Here is a 13,152-nt window from a genome sequence, read left to right on the forward strand (position 1 = left end):
TGTTATTTGTTATTCCTTCCTCAAATTATTAATTATATATTTATCTCGGTATTCATTGGTTTTGTTTAGGAATTTAGGAAATCACTTGCTAATTTTAAGTCATATTTTTTTTAATACAGTTCAAATCATTTATCTTTCCAAGCGCAAATATTTGTAAACATCACACTTTGTATCGCAACGACTTCAGCCATTACACAGGTTTTGGACCAGTTTATATGAAAACAATAAACAGATATTATCCCTAATGATATTTATGTGGATGAGCCTGAACTCTTCCACCGAGAAATAATACCAGCATTGTTGTCTCTGCAGAGAAGGGGAATAGGCACAAGAAAATCTATTGTCTGTCTGGGCTGCTAGTGCCCAGTTCCCCATCACAGGGCCTCCGCAGAGGATGAGTTGCTGCCCTGCTGTGCTGGGTACGTGCCCCCCACGCTGCAGTGCTCGGCCCGCTGACAGAATTACAGCCCACCGCAACCCCAGAGAACCTTATGCTCTTTGGCCCATGAAATGCTCACTGATTTAAAGTGCTCCGCTCATCATAGTCACTTGGATTTTATGCGGCTGTTTATTGAAGGGAGGGAGGAGCGAACAATATCGTAAATCAGCCCAGAGGATGCCACCAGGGCGACTTGCGTTGTGGCCAAGAGAAGAGGCTTTAATAGGCCCTGAGTGCCTCCCTGAGGAATCTTGCATATCCCTCACACTCTGTGATTTCGACTCTGTCATTTCTCTACTTTTGTGGCTCTTCCTTTGTTGTTCGTGCTTTTTTGGAGTTTGCTTCTAACCCTGCACCACATAACATTCTTGTCCTCTTAGTGAGCTGGTTTGGCATGCATGAGCCCCTTTCCTAAAATAGTCCGGGGATTTGCTGTAATAATGTTGTTTAGATGGTGGAGGGAAAGTGTGCAATAGTACGCAGAGGGAAATAAAGTACAGTGAGACACTGGCCTTCTTGGTCTTTCCCTTATGATCTATATTGAACGTCTTTCTTTAGCCCCTTTTGAAAGTAATTATTTCGATACGTGGTTCTGCAGGGGAGCATCAACCTTTTAAAGTCATCCTTTTAATGTTGCTTTCGTAGACCACTGTTGATTTGATATTCTTCCATGTTGTTTATTATTGAAGGACGTTCCCAGCTTCTCAAACCCTTCTAGCGCTTAGCATATTTGCTTTTGTTTTTGCTTTTAAACTAGATTAAGCAGGCTGCCACTTAGAAGTCAAACTGGCCTCTGGTGAAGATATGAGCAACATTGCTGGCTTCTGTGATGTGGAAGGGACTCTATATTCAGCCTTTGCGTTTTACATTTGATGAGCCAAAGCGTTACCAAGATGGAGACTACAGCACCGCTCCTGACAATCCCTACAATCCCTACAATCCCATGTGCACACAGTTAAATGTGTTATTTGTTAGTAGCCTATTTTGCAAACTCCCACAGGAATTTCTTGTCACGTTGCTAAGAGGTAACCACAGTCTGGTAACCACAGTCTAGCCAAAAGCCAAAGAAGAAGTCGAACCAAGAACCAAACCTCAAGATCATTCACTGAATCGTTGAAAATGTCACCGATTGGTAGGGACCAGTCCTTCTTAACAAAAGAGATACAGCAAGAAATACCAGTATCTCTATTTACTGGCTACAAGCAAAAACAAACAGTAGTCTTTGTAGAATGTCCCTTTAGGCAGTTTTTGGTCATTTAAACGTAATACTCTCCAGTCTGTATAAACCTTTTGAACACCTTTTTTAGTGTCATGGTCATGCTCACTTTAGTATCTCTGGATTAATTGTAATACTTCCTTGAAATGCATTCTGAAAAGCTAGGAAATACTCATTTTGGTTTTATCCATCCATCTTTGTTTAACATTCTTCATCCCTTTGTTCTACCACTGCCATAGAAATGTAGGGCTGCACCCAAGGACTAGCTTGGCTGCTAAGGGATGGTACTCAGTTTGGTTTTGTGCTTTGAATCAGATTTGTTATTTGTTATGTGGCAACTATGCAGGCAATATGGGAACATATGTGTTTTGATATTTATTTATTGGCTGGATTACAGCATTGTCATTTGTTTGACAACCAGCTGTGGAGAAACAAAATTTTGTACCCATTTTTGTTTTCTTCCACTGTAAATAATTGATAATTGTGAAAGCTGGGATGCTGATATGAAGTCGATTTAGTTGGAAAAAATATGCAGTTTTTTCCCTTTTGGTGTCTGCGCCGTTATGTCTAGACTTTTCTACAGGAAACAAGGTGCCCTGTTTAACTCGGTGGATCGTTTCCTATTTGGCAGAGGGCACATCAAATGAAGATAGCTGTGGCGTATTATTTTCTTTATTTCTGACCTTCCAAAGCAAACTCACAACTCTAATATTTCTTCTCATTAGTGAAATATATTACAGTGTTGACAGAGAGGGTATTTTTTATTAATGCTCACAATACTCAGCTGTCGTGGTTATTGCATTGGAAGTAAAATTAATCTATTATGCATGGCAGTAAAGTGCTCTACCCGGCCAGGAATCTCTCTCAGGCTCTCTGATTTGTTCTGACGGCCTGCTGTCACGTGTCCTGGGTTGAATGAATTTTAATTTTTGAAATACGGATCAGAGATACCATGATGGTGTATTCAGTGTTTATGCAAAAGCCTTGACATTTCTGTCTCATGTTATTATTAGTGTTAGAGAAGTCGTAAGTGTATTTTCTTGTCATGGAGTTGACGTAGTTAAAAAGCAAACAATGTGCAATGGTTATTTTAAGGCTGCAGTTCAATCTCCGGTCTGATGAATGCTGTAAACCACTCAGGCACCGCTTTTGTGACTCATAATGCGCCTAAAAGCTTCTTGATTTCAATTACATCCCTAATAACACTCCTTTGCGTTATTTGTTTTATTCTTAATTACAAGTAATGTGAGCCCTCTATGTTCTGCCCTCACTTAAAATCTTTTTATTTTTATTTGATCTGGAAAGAAAATTACTGCCTTGAAGCACAATATACAGTATTTATGTTGGGTCCATGCAATTGCTTAAGTAAACTTTTCCTTTGGTTTAATAAGGGAGTGATTAGAACATAACCATGCATTAAAGGATCTCCGTTCTAAAACAAAATTTGATCAGAAACACATTTTTTAATATGAGTTGTGCACTGTGCTGGGGAACTATTTTCCTCAGATAACTGTAAACATTCTATATTATAGGGTGAACTCAGAACAAAGCTTAAAACTTCACAAAAGCTAGGAGTCATGTATCGTATATATGTCAAGGCTAGAGCAGAAACAACATTGACATGGATACATATATGGCTATCTGGTGGATATTAATATTCTTGATTCACATTATGGTTCTGTGACTCCCTCTTAGTCACCTGTGTTCCAATAAAACGGACCAGGAATACAACTTGAATCGAGCCCTTTTTGAGGATGATTTTAGCACCATTAGCTGTTGAAAGTTCTGATTTGACTGTCAGATAGATGCACCACCATGAAGAATTGGCGAATGATGGGAGACTGGCTCCAGGAACTTGGGGTGGCTGAACTGAGTCAGAAACTTAATTCAGTATCAGATATGTGCCCTGAACTCTTGCACACAATAAGCTCATTGACAGTTCCTGGACACAGTGGCTTCTCTCTCCTGCAGATGGGACGAATCGTGTCATATCATCTTGACATCAGCACATCTGGCCTGGAGGATCGAGAACCCAGTTTGCACCTTGATACGAGTTTTGCACTTGGGAAGATAGTCAAGGAGAGAATCCCTATTCTCAGGTGGAGCTGAACACATTACAAGTAGGAATACATACATACAACAAAAAATATAGAAGAGATACAAAATAAACAATGAGATTTTGAGTTAAATGCTGTGGTAAAAAGAGACATCTAAAACCATCCATTGACTCATAGTCCTTTATAGACACTGGCAGTGAGATCGACATCATTCAAAGCTTAACCACCCATAGAGTTTAGCCTTTGAAACAAGGAGGAGTTGCTGGTTTGTAGACCACAGGTTGCAGCATAATTAATGACTCCCCACCCCCCAGATCACTAACAAAGGAAGATCTGTGACAGGCCTGTGTTCTGTTTGCTCAGGCTATAGGGAGGGACATAGATTTATCAGTACCTGTCCTTGTCCATTTTCATCTCGGTGAACTTTGTTGTGTCTGGATAACTGGAGTATTGCTCTCATTTCCTCAGCAGGTGTTGCACTGATGATAACGCCTCACTATGTCGATGCACAGCTCGTTTTAGACGCCGTGCCAGAACTAGGCTGCACCTTAATGCATCGATTTCTCTTTTCACTCGCCAGACCTAATCCCAGCGTGGGGTTATACTTAATACTGAGAAAGCAATTTGGGCAGCAGTTCAGCTGGCTTTGTGGTACAACCAGTTTGATTCCATTTAGTAGTATTTACGTTGTTATTTCTGCCATCCATTCCTACGCACACACTTTTGCCAGTACCTTAGCTGATGTTTTTGTCCTTAAAAGTGAAGCTATTGTGTCAGGTGCATACGGTCTCTTTTCACAGCTGTAAACACAAGAGTGTATGATAAGTGAACACGGACGTTCTTTCAGTTGTGAGACTATAATACGCTTATCAAGTGTTGTAGGAAATCCATGTACTGCCATTTAATTCAGATATTGTTATCAGTCCTCACTTGTACAATCAGCAGTCTTTGTCCTCTGCAATCAAAACCAATAGTTTCGGCAGACAGAGCAAATACACATGTAAAATGACTGGATGTGTAAGCCCTGGAATAACAGCCTCTAAGCCCGATTCCTTCACTATCCTCAAGCTGCTCATTGTGTCTCTGCAGGCAGCGCGGACTGTGCGTGGGCGGATAACGTCATCTGCGAGAAGGGCTGCGCCTCGCTTGTCTACCTTACGCTTAGTTACCAAATCACATGAGATCCCATCCCTGTTACCATGACAACCAGCGCCGGTCCAGGCTCCAGCCTGCCGTGGTAGAGAACAAGAACAGAGCCTCTCTCTTATCCTCAAGGACAGCCACCCCTCCTTCGCCATCTCTTTGTAAGTAACTGATGCTGCTTTATGCTGTTTGATGATGAATAAGAGACACCAAAATGCATCGGCGATCCCTTTTCACCAGCTGCAAAAAATGCCATGTCTTCGAATTTGACAATGCATGTGGAAATTGTGCCTGAAAAGCCGTGCATTAGTCTTTGATGGCTCAGTTGAATTAAGCCTCACTCTATTATAAAACAAACAAATTGTTTTGTTTGTTCATTAGTTTGGTTAGAGGAAAGCAACATCTGAGCGTTGTGTTTTATAGCAGTGAAGCCTTTGTATTACTCACAAAGTATCAACACACTTCGATGGTGTGTTGTTGCCTGCTGAAACTGGACTGTTTTTGTTTTTCATATGTTTTCATTGACATAATATTCCAGCTTTTCTCGGAACAGCCGAGTGGATTCTTTAATTAGCTTGTGTTTAATAGTTTTCGCGAAGAGTAGTTTCTTCCGCTTAATTCAATTCAGATTTGTAGCAGTATCCCGGGCCCCTGGTGGCACCTTAAATTAGCAATCCATGCCTCAGTAACTGGGTCATTTTAGCTTCAGGAGAGGGACAGCACCAGGAATGCCTATCCTCAAAGACCTAGAACAAGCCAGCGCTCACCGTCTTTCCTGGCATTAACACAATCTAGGTTGACTGCTTCTTAAAAATAAACAGTTCTTTGTCACTGGCTGATGGTGTTAACGTTTTTGAAGGTGTTAATGGATCAGAGATACATTGTATAGTGTATGTATACTGTAGTGATATAACAATGTATGCAGGAGAATTACACTAAAGTGATTAAAGTACTACACAATTCAAACACTTGCAGCTTATATTTAAAGATTTTGACTACTGGCAGCAATAGCAGACCAAAACAAAGTTACACCTTAAAGGAACATGTATTTCACTTTAAGAAGACATGTTTTTTAAGTTTTGTTCTGTATGCAATCTACCAGTTGTTAGGAGAAGTCTTTCAATACTCTACTCTAGTCCATACATTATAATAATAAAATATCCATCCTGTCATTTTAAGTAGTCCAGTATAAATATTATTTGAATACCTCTGATATGCCACTTTCTTTGGCAACAGTTCAATGCATGTTTTTTCAGCGGACTAGATATTTATTTTCAATAGTGGTCCAGGGAACAGAAAAGGGCGGGAAAGTATAATATTTAAAGTTGACACAAGTGTCATAATTTCTAAACGTTGACACTTTTTCAATCTGTGTTGTTAGTTGTACTTTGAATAGAATTAAATGTGCTGAACATATCTATGTAGCAGAAAAGCGTCATATTATTGCAGCTGTGAACAATAAAATTGCTTAAAAAATAAAACCAGAAGCTTAATCAAATCAGCTGTAGAACACTAAAGAAACTTGGTTTATTTGTTTGTTGTTTTTTCTTTTTTGCGTCAGTAACTTTCCATGATCCAACCTGTCAAAATTGGGGTCATGGTAATTGCCTCTTTACAGTTCAAGCAGTCTCATGCAGCCTAATAATCAGAGCGCAACTCTAGGATCATTAACAGTTCCACAACAGCTGCAAAAGATATAACAGTACTAGTCTACATTCAAAACAATATATTTTGGGGGGGTTTCATAATGATATTTCAAAGACACCTGGACTAGTATAACTTACCTCTGATGTGTTCTAAGCAGTTTGAACAGAAATGCAATATATTTTGCTGTGGGAGGAAAAATAACTATTAGTATTAATATTAATAACTATTAATAACTAATTAGTTTTGCGATAGTTTTTTTCTTTATAAAATAAACCTGTGCAGCATAAGAGTATGAGTGAGGTCAGTGGGGTGAGGTCAGGCTACTCAGGCCCAGGTTGGGACCTCACACTGCACCCAGTCCTAATGAGTTGTGGATATGAAGTGAATAGTGACCTCAAACCCCATTTCCATCCACGGTGTGTTTTCACAACTCAAACTGAACTTCCTGGAAGGCCCTTATCTTTTACATTTCTGGCTTCTCTTCCCTCTCATTAATGTGTACTACAATAACGTACAACAGATGTGATAGTAGAGTCATAACATATACTCCATATCTATTTGTCTTCAGTTGGGTGCGGCCAACTGGTGATACATAGGTTATTCTGATGGCTACACAGGTAGTGGGATTACGTTTTATGTTGAAATGAGTCATTTGGATGATGAAAGAATCAGAATTTGAAATCACAAGACTGCAAAATGAATTTCAAGGTCATATGCTTTGCAAGACTGTCTTTTACTGTCATGCAATGTGTTGGCCTTTTTCGTTCATCTATTCAACACTGATAGTCAGGATCCAAGAACAGGTCCTTAAGACTCCAAATTCTGGAGCTAAAATGGTCCCTGTCCCTCCCTGCTTCAGAAGTGCTCCTCTGCAAATGATACACGAGGTGACATCTGAGTAACTGCCACGGCCGAGTATGTAAAGAATCTTGGCCCTCACTGCGGGGAACTTGAACAGGAGCAGAAGAGGAGCCCTACCTACTGATATAACTTAGCTGGTAGCTGCACGAAACACCTCTTACACTCAAGAGCTTGGAGATAAGTTATTTTTAAATGTCTTTATCTCACTCTTAATGGAAGGCCAATGTCCTAACTGGACCCACATTTCAGTGTATTTGAAATGCTGTGCTTTGCCTTGCGTGTGTGTGTTTAAACACTAGCAGCTGAGATATGCATGTGATAAAGCTGAAGAGCCTGCCAGTTGAGCTTTTCTTGTAAGTGCTGAGAAGGCCATATCGAGTATTACCACGAATGAAAGCTGTAATTGTATTGCATTGTGTATATATTAGTACAAAAATGTATGTTGAGGTTAAAGTAGCTTACCTGCAGGGTTAAGATCTCACCACTCAAAGATTCTGACTTATTCTGCTCATTATTCACTTATGCAATAATGTGCACAGAACATAACTAAAGTTATGCATACATTTTGTTTTCCAAATACTCTGTCTTCCTGCAACCATTTAATATGTATTTGTGTAATGAGACTTTACATTTAGAATGAAACAATTACCACCAAGAAAAACACATCCTATAATTTTCCAAACCCAAATCTCAGATTTATGTAAGCATTTTAGTGCATTTAAAGGCTTCTCAGCCAGAGTACAATGCAGTGCAAATGAGCTGGAGCTCTCGGTATTGGCTATCCTGCAAAGATGCCCTAATTGCTAGGACGGGCTGGTGCCAGTTCTTCGCCTGCCTGGGTCAAGCTTTGTTGGCTGAAACGTTGGCCCTGACCACTGGAGCAATTAGTGTGCCTACGCCGAGGGCCTGAGAGCCCCTGTTGTAAACACACACACTCGCAGACAAAGAGCAGGCCATGCACTGACATCCAAGCCTTGGCGATGTCATTGCCCATGCAGTGTTTGTCTGGGGAAATAGCACACAAATGAAGAGATAGTTGGCTAGAGATGCCATTTTAATCTGTTCCCAAAAGTGAAGACCCACATTTGTTTTTTTGTTTTGTTTTTTTGCGGTGAGCTGCTATGCGAATTTTAACACCTGAAAGTGAAAAGGAAGTTAAAATATGGAGTGCTGTATGTATCCCTCTCTCAGCCAACACAGGCAAATGCTAATTAGTGCATTACACTGTCATGGGATATAATATAGTGTTTTTATTTGAATTCATATTTTAAATTGTAGTTGTAATGTTTTGTCAGAATGCAATGGCATTGTTTTCAAACATCCTTAGTTCTTTATTATCCTTGTGCAAAACTCAAAACAGTTAAGGGGAAATGTAACACATAAAAAACACACTATTGTTACTTAAGCATTACTGAAATGAAAGTTTTGCCATTTAAGGGGTCTATGCATTTTTAGGATATATCATAATACTGCAATCTTTCCCCAACACCTTCTACACTCAACCCTTATTTAAACGTCATCGCAAAAGCAACCAATCGGATTTCTGCTACTTTTCGAACAGGCAAGGGGGCAACCTAATATAACCGATAGAACAATGACTAATATTCGTAACTCAAAAACGTCACTTTTACAATACATACAATTATCGAAGTGTATTTGAGTAAAGAATCCACTTCTCCTTTAGTTCTCCTTCTTAAAAGCCACCGCATAATTTGACCGAAAAGGTGGCTCCCCCTCTCCCTGCTCGCAGAGTGGTACGCGCCTGGTTTGTGCGAGTTCTCAGGCTGCTTCAAACAGCGGGTTGAATGTGTTTAAACACGCCTGCCGTAGCGCCGACCGGGCAGGACGAGCGGCTGAAGGAGGGAAAGAAAGAAGAAGAAGATAAAGAAAAAAAAGCAACAGCAGTTTGGATTATCTTCTGTGACATCCAGCGGCGGATCCCATTAAATATATTACACTGAGGATTTAACTGGAGAAACCCCGATAGCAACTGTTGGCTCGGTCCCAGGATCTGTTTCAGCGGAGGGAGCTTACGTGAAGGGAAGGTACGGACCGTCTTATCCAAATCTGTGTTTAGGATTGTGATTTTACTGGTATGTTGATGTAGTCGGTGCTCCTGTTGCGTTTCTTTTCAAATGAAATGGCTTGCACGGTAGATGTGCTGCAACTGCTGAAGTACTTGTTGCAGTAGCAGCCTCCACTTTCCTTCTGCAGTATAGACGTGTTCGCCCATCTCGAAATATCCTCGGCAGAAAGTAAATCAAACATTTGCTTTTGCTTTCTAGTTAGTACAAGTGCATTGGCGAGACCCGGGGGTATTTATAGTAGGTTATTTGTGGAGGTGGAGTCCACATTGGCAGCACACGCAGGGGAGTTGCACGGCAATGCAGTTGGATGCAAGCGGTTCGTGTCCACCTCCGTTTGTGCAGCTGCTGAGGTCTGGCGCAGGAGCTCATACTGTGTGACCCCTGGTAGCTGCAGATGTTTGATCTGTAACCTGAAACCTCTGCAGGTGTGCAGTTTCCAAAATACTCTCCTCAAACCAACATGGGTGACATGACCAAGTGGCCCAGGTGGGTCCAAACCAGTATCGCCAGCTCGTTATCTGCTGAAGACGATCCTGACCCAGAAATAGTTTGGTCCCAACATCTGGACTCATTCATTTGTAACCCAGTGCGTCTATAATACACATTTGTGGAAGTGTTTAATTGTACTGCTACAGATCACCATGTATTGCAATCTTGCATACTTTTACAGTTTACATAAGTTGTTAAATTACAGTTCATATCTCCTGATTAGAGAGACATTACATTGCACTGAGAATTGCTTTCCCATGACACTGGTAGTACATTGTGGTGAGCAAGACTAGAAAAAACATAGGCCTACTTGGGGTTGTTTTGACAAATCTCCATTTATCTGCTGCACTTTTATCAATTTGTGTGAAAAGCAGATCGTGACTTTCCAGTGGTTTTTGAAGTCTGCCCAGTTTCCCTCTGGTTCCTGACACCACACAGAGAGAGAGACCCCTCTGTTTGCTGAGTCAGCAGGAACTATGGTGATTAAAGGGGCAGAATTGGAGCAGGAAGACTGTTTTCATTTCTTTCCAGAGGAGAACCTATTGTGTTTTCCTTTCATGCTTCGTCATTAAATGCCTCTTACATGGAAGTGTTGGAAGATCAAAGGAAACGCAGAGTAAACCCTATGGTTTAATAACGGCAGGAAATGATGTCAGATTTTCCTAACCTGGCCATGGAAGATAATTTAGCATCTGTCTAACTTCTGGCAATAAAACTATTCTCCATATTATAGGACAGAGATAGAGAGAAATGGATTACACTAAAGGATTTGAGAGTTTTTTTGTTTTTTCTTGTTCCCTAATGACTTTTTTTGATATTTTGTGTGATTCACCTTTTATTTATTCTACTTAGTTTCCACTTGAATAATTCAAACTATTTGACTAGTCTGTTCTAGACTTAAGGTCAAATGCATTTCAATGCAAATGCAAATGACTGTGTCTGAAATTGTGAATTCGTAAATGCAACAGAAAATGCAATACATTTACAACCGATACTAAATATTAGCCTAATTTCAAATGCCCTAAGTTTTCACACAAGCCATTTGAATTGGCTTTGTCAACACAAAGATTAGTACAAATAGTTTTATAGAAATCAATTTGCCCTATAGCCATAATGACTTATCAGGAGTATGTTATTTACAATGCCGTTGACATATTTTTGAAGCTTCCCCATGCAAATAAATACAAATGCATGTGTGATTTTCCCCATAGCTCGCTCTGCTCCGTGTCATCATTTGCTTCAGAGAGTCATTCGCACAAGCAAATGATCATTGTACACTGGTAAACCCTCAAAATACAACACTGACATACTGAGTCTTCACTGTCATCATGCAATAAGCTTCGAGAGCAGATCTGAGTTCAGAAACATAGGTGTGACGTAATCACTGCTCTCTCGATTACAGTACATCAGAAGATACTCCAAAGGGCCTGGAGTTAAATTTTCCTGAAGGCTTTCTTTCAAAGGCAGTCTCTTGATAAATCAGTTGTATCTTATTAATCCCGAATTGATTATTAGTATATTTAATTAACGCAAGAAATATATGAGTTATGTTTGTATTTCGTTTAGCTAATTCATTAGTTGGTGATGGTGTACCGTAGTGTATAAATAATGCTATACAGAACTGTGTGAAATGTTTTCAAAGTGTTGCAGGAATTTTACCTTGGGAAGGAAAACGACAACATTTTCACAGTTCATCTTTCGACCTATTTGTTACTTAATCAGTTTGTCAAGATTTGACCAATTTGGCTTTTCATTCGACCTCTTGCATATTTGTTGAAATCCATACTTTAAAAATGGCTGTTTGTAATTCTCTTGGGCAGTCGATTATGGGTTATAGACACAAACAAACAAAAATATAGCCTAGTTAACCATATTGCTGAACTTAGCTGGCAAATAGAAGTGCTGACATGCACATTTGCAGAACACTATTAATAACTGTTAGGATCTTGCTGATATAATGGCATTTTTTCCTTTTTAAGAGCAAGGGGAGATATTTTGCTGCCTTAAATAAAATAGGGCACCATGGTTTAAGTGTGTGGGAATAAAGTGCGTTTATGAATTAAGAACTCCCACTTCCACAGCTGAATTTAGAAGAGCAAATTGCAATTTTTCTCGGCTTTCCACTCTAATCCTGTGCAGAGGCACAACAGCTGCAGACCCAGACTTGTACATGATCTTCAGGCTGATGGTTCAGACTGGAAACAGCCCAGCTTAGTTCTCACACAATAGACAGTCTTATTACCTCTTAATACCTGGTATTGATCTTGGTTTGTGATAGTTGAACCTGCTCACTATCAGGAGCTGGTTTGGCTGAGAAAAGTTCATTGCAAGGCTCATAGGGTGGGGTTTGTTTAGGAAGTGCAATCTTTAAAAGCAGATGTTTTCAAATTGCTCTTGTGAGGAGCTGTTTTATGGTTTTAGTTTGTGTTAAAATCTATATTAACTTCCTTCTTGGGTTACAGAATTAGTAGAGGAATAACTTGAGATAAGCCATAACATGACGCTATTCCATCATGGAAGCTTGGCTCTGGTTTTCAAAGTGATCCGCTCTCATCCCCTTTCAGCTAGACGTGAACAATCTTCACCATTTACGTACAACAGCTGTCAGCCTTACCCTTGAGAGTCGATGTCATACAATTGAAGAACTTTGACCTTTGAATGTGGTGCTGCATAATGATGCAATGCCTTGAGTGAGAAAACAACCTGAACTTCATTATCAGGGAATGTTCTTGTCATTTGTTTTTCTCACTAGCTCCCTTTTTAGCTATCACTTGAAGCAGATCTATACTTCATGCTTGAAAGAATATGGATGCTCCGAAACATGCTTTATGTTTTTGTTTTATTTTTTTCCTTATTAAGCAGTAACTTGGCTAGTTCCAGCCATTTAAGACTTGAATTTTAAGAGTATGTATTGTTAGTCATTGTTTGATTTTAAATCCAGAAAAATGACAAGAGGAACGGACATGTAAATGTTGCTTGCAATCTGACTATTCTTACACCTAGTTTAAACTTGAGATATAAGAACAGATATCTCCATCTTTGATGCAAGACCCCTACATGTTCTGTGGAAGGCTTGTTTATAACTGATGGTCCTGTTGCCTAACTTTGCAGAAAGTCATCAAACAAGCCTTTCTTTGGTGGTACTGGATTATTCCAGATGTGCTATTTTGAAGCTGTTTTTTGTGAAGGGCACCATGACTGTGAATATGTATT

At 39.8% G+C, this 13,152-nt stretch overlaps 1 protein-coding gene across 12 annotated transcripts in view; it reads left to right on the forward strand.

Moving 5' to 3' along the window:
* The window catches only part of mical3a (microtubule associated monooxygenase, calponin and LIM domain containing 3a), a 106,838-nt gene that overhangs the window by 15,553 nt on the left and 78,133 nt on the right, over positions 1–13,152 (forward strand). For 9 of the 12 annotated variants that reach the window (XM_066724126.1, XM_066724134.1, XM_066724135.1 and 6 more), the window contains exon 2: positions 4,802–5,016. The exons of 1 other annotated variant lie outside the window; for it this stretch is intronic. The gene's annotated coding sequence lies outside the window, so the exon portion shown is untranslated. Of the gene's footprint in view, positions 1–4,801; positions 5,017–9,161; positions 9,409–13,152 lie in introns of those variants that run through there. 2 more of the 12 variants (XM_066724127.1, XM_066724128.1) reach the window with 2 other exon arrangements.

Source organism: Amia ocellicauda, chromosome 15 (assembly GCF_036373705.1).
Source record: "Amia ocellicauda isolate fAmiCal2 chromosome 15, fAmiCal2.hap1, whole genome shotgun sequence".
Taxonomy (NCBI): Eukaryota; Metazoa; Chordata; class Actinopteri; order Amiiformes; family Amiidae; genus Amia; species Amia ocellicauda.